Below are 6,478 nucleotides of genomic sequence, written 5' to 3' on the forward strand. Positions count from 1 at the left end.
GTTTTCGAGAGGCTCCGAGTTTTGCCACAGTGTGAGGCAACATCCCAGGGGTTCCCGAAACTGTGCATCAATTTCTTCTGCACCTTTTCTGGGTCACTTGTGATGCCCCCAATAAGCAAAAATGAGCAAGGTACACTCTGATTTTTCTGATGGTGGTGGGGCTCCAGGCAGATCCTTGATCAGTTTCATCTGCATGCCTTTTCTCTGTCTCACTTGTGTATTTTTAAAATGCCATATACAATGTTACCTAACTTAAACAAGTTAAAACTTTAAAAAGTGTCTCAATATTGTTTATATATATTTTCCTGCTACAGACAAAAGGTTGGGTTTTTTTCACCCCTTGCTGGTTACATAAGAAAGGAAACTATCATCCCGGACAAAGCCAGGAATGGGACACTAGTGCAGGACAAAGATGCAGGGCCACAGTGCAGAATTTGAGTGAAGCAACAGTGCCCTCTTCTGGCTACAATGAAGAATCAGCCAAAATTCAAGACGATTAAGGCTTAGCGATTCTACTGTACAGCATGGTGCCCATAGGTAAAAATACTGTATTGTGTTCTTGAAATTTTGCCAGGGGGTTAGGTCTTACGTTAAGTGTTCGTATCACAAAATTTAATAATAAATAAAGAGGGCGGGAAAAAAAAAGAGGGCGGGAGGAAACTTGTAAGTGATGGATATGTCCATGACCTAGATGGCAGTGATGGTTTCATGGATATATACTTACTCCCAAACTCATCAAGTTGTATATATTAAAAATGTACAGCTTTTTGTACGTTAATAATACCTCAATAAAGTGCTTTTTTAAGAAAACAAACAAACAAACACCAAGATATTGGAAAAGAGTGAACACAGTGTGGAGCCTTTGAGCAGCTGCATAGCCCTGAAGGTTATGACTCGAATGAGCACGGCCAAGTGTAATCTGGAGGCCAGTCTGTCTGCAACAATGTGATGCCACTCTTGTGCTCGACAGACTGGCAAACAGAGGGCACAGTTGGGCCATCTGTCTCCCCAGCACAGACTGGGCGATTCCCACTGTCCAGTCCAGTGCCATTGCCCATTCTGCACACAATGCTAATATAAGTTGTCCTCAAGGCTACTGGACAGGGACCCGTTTGTCCACGGGGATGGTCTTGGAGCTAATAAGAATGACGAGAATGCCTAGCATTTATTTTTGTCTTATCGTGTGCTAAACACTACACGTGCCTGTCTCATTTAATCCCTGCAGCAACCCAAAAAGACTGAAAGTCTCAGTGGGTGAAGCCAGAACCCAAGGTGGGTTTTATCCCACTAGAGTTGCGCTCCTAACCACTGACCTACCCTGTCTCCTCTACTTACCTGATTAGCTAGGGCCCCTGCTTTTCCACCCCCTGGAAGGCCAGGTTTGGACCCCTGGCACATATGCAGAGAATTTACAAGAGGAGGAGAAAAAGTGACTTGTTTGGTTTTCTTTGCTTCACGTTGACAGGTCTGATAAGGAGGTGACAAATGAGAAGCTGGAATCAACTGACTAAAATTACATGTTTTTTTAAAATTCATTTTTACCCTTTAACCACAGTTGATTAAACGTCTTACCAGATCATTCTTTCATTCTGGCACACTGTACCCACTAGAAATGGGTACATCAATTCACAAGCAAAATAATGTCCTAATCAAGTTGCTTTTAAAAATGTAGTTCAGGCATAGTTTCTTAACTATGGAACGAAACACTATTTCCCCAGCTATGATTAAACACCGAATATTGAGAGTCACATCTCTGCTCACTTCAGTGTCTGCAGTCCAAATATCTAGGGAAGCTCTGTGTGTGTTCCTGGAAGGATTTGGAGAGAACATGCAATGGAAAATGAAGGAAGCACTGAACTTCTTGGCTATATCCAACAACTGTGAGATTATAGTTAAAAACCTAAGATATGGGGCTTCCCTGGTGGCACAGTGGTTAAGAATCCGCCTACCAATGCAGGGGACACGTGTTCGAGCCCTGGTCTCCCTGGAAGAACACGTGTTCGAGCCCTGGAAGATCCCACATGACGCAGAGCAACTAAACCTGTGCACCACAACTACTGAGCCTGTGCTCTGGAGCCCACGTGCCACAACTACTGGAGCCCGCGCACCTAGAGCCTGAGCTCCGCAACAAGAGAAGCCACCGCAACGAGAAGCCCACGCACCACAACGAAGAATAGCTCCTGCTCGACGCAACTAGAGAAAGCCGCGCGCAGCAGCAAAGACCCAATGCAGCCAAAGATAAATAATTAATTAATTTTTTAAAAAAAACCTAAGATATACAGATTATGCTAAAGTTTGAAATCCTTAGATTGGACAGTGGTTTACAGATGGGAAGGATGTTGTCAGTGAGGAGACATGGATCCTCCTTGAGAATGTCACGGTGCTTTTCACTCCCTGAAGAAGCCAAACACAATAAACCTCAATTGTCTAGAAGCCAACTAGACATTAATAAAACTAGATGACTAATAAAACATCTAGAATGATTAATAAAACATTTTCCTGTGCTGAGCTTTTAGAGGAAAGATGCTAAACACAAGAAAATACGTCCCTGTTGGAGCTTTTTTTATTATTTATTTACTTTGGGGGGGGGGTTTAAAATTTTCTTCTTATTTTTTTTTTTAGCCGCACCATGCAGCATGTGGGATCATGTGGGATTTTAGTTCCCCCCACCAGGGATCAAACCTGGGCCCTCTGTATTGGGAGCGTGGAGTCTTAACCACTGGACCACCAGGGAAGTCCCTGTTGGAGCTTTTTTTTAAAAAGCAAGTAACATCTACCCAAGAAACAAATCAGTAAGAAATATCTCAAATTGAGAAATAAAAATGAACAGTATGAAGGCAATATTGACAGATGTGGGAAACAGCTGAAGAACAGAAAACAGAAGCCATCCCACATGGCCACCTCTGCAGAGCGGGCTGGAGCTTGTGGGGTGGGGACCGGAGACACTGCCGTTCCTGTTGTCCTTCTGTGCTGATTATGCATCCACTAGTTTGGTTAATGTTAGGATTTTTTTTTTTTTTGAGGTACGCGGGCCTCTCACAGTTGTGGCCTCTCCCGTTGCGGAGCACAGGCTCCGGACGCACAGGCTCAGCGACCATGGCTCACGGACCCAGCCGCTCCGCGGCATGTGGGATCTTCCCGGACCGGGGCACGAACCCGTGTCCCCTGCATCGGCAGGTGGACTCTCAACCACTGCGCCACCAGGGAGGCCCAATGTTAGGAATTTTTTAAAGTCAACAACAAAAATTAAAATGTTATTTTAAAAAAATACCCATTTATTATCTCACAGTGGGTCAGAAGTGCCAGCACAGAGTGGCTCAACTGTTTCCTCTGCTCAGAGCCTCCCATGGCTGAAGCTGTGGTTCAGCCAGCCTGAGCTCTTATCTAGAGGCTCTGAGGAAGATTCTCCTTCCAAACTCATTTCAGTTTGTTGACAGAACTCAGTTCCTTGAGGTTGTAGGACTGTGGTCTCTGTTTCTTTGACTCACAAACCCCTTCATCTTCAAGCCAATGATGGTACATCGAATCCTTCTCCTGCATCTATCTGTTTTCCTTTTCTGTCTGCCTTTTCTACTTTTAAGGACTCATGTAATTACATTGGGTCCACATGGATGATACAAGATAATCTACCTATCTCAAGGCCAGTTGATTAGTAACCTTGATTATATCCACAGTGTCCCTTTTGCTACATAATACAACATAACCACAGGCATGACAATGGAGGGCATAGACTGTGGGGGCCAAGCTACTATAGAAGCTTAAATATCGAGATAAAATCAACAGTTCTTGGAAATGGATGAAGAAACAATAATTATATTTTTCTTCCTTGAAGACAGATGCAAGTGGAGAGAAGTTATAGCCCAATATCAGGTAACAGGCTACTGTTCTTTGTCAGCTAGTATCATCAGATGCTTTGTAGGTCTGGCACGTAACTGTAAGTGATGGGAACTGGATCAGAGCAAGAGTGGCCTGAGCTGTAGTCTCAGCCCTGTGGGTTGTTAAATACAAGACAACAGGCCCAATATGGAATCACTTATGCTAAGCCCCACATCACCAAACTGAGTCTTAATTACAGTTTTGGCTCTCCCAGAAATGGAATTTTAAACCAGTCAATCAGGAATGGCCCGATCAGCACTAGTTAGGTCACCTGCCTGATAGCCCTGTCATCCCCTAAAGGTTGCTATAACCAACCTGCTTGTTGCCTACTATAACTTGCTTGTCCTGCTGCCTTCTGCCTGTAAGGCTCTTCCATTCTGTACAGCTCCTTAGAGCTCCTTTCTATCTGCTAACTTGGATGCTGCTCAATTCAAATAGATTTTCGCTCAACTAAACTCTTAAATGTTTAAATATGCCTCAGTTTATCTTTTAACAGCGTCCTTGGGCTTCCCTGGTGGCGCAGTGGTTGAGAGTCCGCCTGCCGATGCAGGGGACGCGGGTTCATGCCCCGGTCCGGGAGGATCCCACATGCCGCGGAGTGGCTGGGCCCGTGAGCCATGGCCGCTGAGCCTGCGCATCCGGAGCCTGTGCTCCGCAACGGGAGAGGCCACGACAGTGAGAGGCCCCTGTACCGCAAAAAAAAAAAAAAAAAAAAAAACAGCGTCCTTGAGCAAGTCAGTCCATCTCTTGAGGCCCTGGTTTCTTAATTTGTAAAAGGAAGGAATTGAACCAGATAGTTTCTTCTAAAGAAATTCTATTTTTTTTTAACATCTTTATTGGGGTATAATTGTTTTACAATGGTGTGTTAGTTTCTGCTTTATAACAAAGTGAATCAGTTATACACATACATGTGTTCCCATATCTCTTCCCTCTTGCATCTTCCTCCCTCCAACCCTCCCTATCCCACCCCTCCAGGCGGTCACAAAGCACCGAGCTGATCTCCCTGTGCTATGCGGCTGCTTCCCACCAGCTATCTGTCTTTCGTTTGGTAGTGTATATATGTCCATGCCTCTCTCTCACTTTGTCACAGCTCACCCTTCCCCCTCCCCATATCCTCAAGTCCGTTCTCCAGTAGGTCTGTGTCTTTATTCCTGTCTTACCCCTAGGTTCTTCATGACATTTTTTTTTCTTAAATTCCATATATATGTGTTAGCATACGGTATTTGTCTTTTTCTTTCTGACTTACTTCACTCTGTATGACAGACTCTAGGTCTATCCACCTCATTACAAATAGCTCAATTTCGTTTCTTTTTATGGCTGAGTAATATTCCATTGTATATATGTGCCACATCGTCTTTATCCATTCATCCGATGATGGGCACTTAGGTTGTTTCCATCTCCGGGCTATTGTAAATAGAGCTGCAATGAACATTTTGGTACATGACTCTTTTTGAATTATGGTTTTCTCAGGGTATATGCCCAGTAGTGGGATTGCTGGGTCATATGGTAGTTCTATTTGTAGTTTTTTAAGGAACCTCCATACTGTTCTTCATAGTGGCTGTACCAATTCACATTCCCACCAGCAGTGCAGGAGGGTTCCCTTTTCTCCACACCCTCTCCAGCATTTATTGTTTCTAGATTTTTTGATGATGGCCATTCTGACTGGTGTGAGATGATATCTCATTGTAGTTTTGATTTGCATTTCTCTAATGATTAATGATGTTGAGCATCCTTTCATGTGTTTGTTGGCAGTCTGTATATCTTCTTTGGAGAAATGTCTATTTAGGTCTTCTGCCCATTTTTGGATTGGGTTGTTTGTTTTTTTGTTATTGAGCTGCATGAGCTGCTTGTAAATTTTGGAGATCAATCCTTTGTCAGTTGCTTCATTTGCAAATATTTTCTCCCATTCTGAGGGTTGTCTTTTGGTCTTGTTTATGGTTTCCTTTGCTGTGCAAAAGCTTTGAAGTTTCATTAGGTCCCATTTGTTTATTTTTGTTTTTAAGAAATGCTATTTTTAATAAAATATACAGTCAAAATATAAATGGCTTTTCTTTTTAAATGTCCTAATGTTTGGACCATTTAGAATGATTTTCATAGAGCAATGCAAGATTCTCAGGCATCAAATAATATGACCATTCACAGAGAACTGCAATTTTTAGAGTGTTTTGTGGTTTATAATCCTCAAATGTCCTTGGCAACTAGACATTATGGTTATTGGGGCCCATTTTCCTGATGAGAAACTGAGTCCGAGAGAATATATACCTAGCCCAGGATCACATAGTTGTGAAGTGGTGGTGTTACAGCTGGCACATGGGTTCTTTTGACCTCCGTTAGACTACCTTTGTCTTTTTTCCACCATGTGTCCAGCCCCTAGCCCAGCACACGGTAGTAAAGCAATAAACATTTGTGGAATGAACAAATGAATGGTTTAACAAATGAATGACTCTCCCAACTACCTCACAAAGAAATAACCAAAGTATGCTCATTGCTCTGTACTTGCTAAGTCAAGAAATCTAACAAAACATTTAAAATAGATGTTCAACTTGGGCTAAGCCCAGATGATTTGTCTGACATGATCTGGAAAACCCCATTTCCAGAATAT

Source organism: Pseudorca crassidens, chromosome 3 (assembly GCF_039906515.1).
Source record: "Pseudorca crassidens isolate mPseCra1 chromosome 3, mPseCra1.hap1, whole genome shotgun sequence".
Taxonomy (NCBI): Eukaryota; Metazoa; Chordata; class Mammalia; order Artiodactyla; family Delphinidae; genus Pseudorca; species Pseudorca crassidens.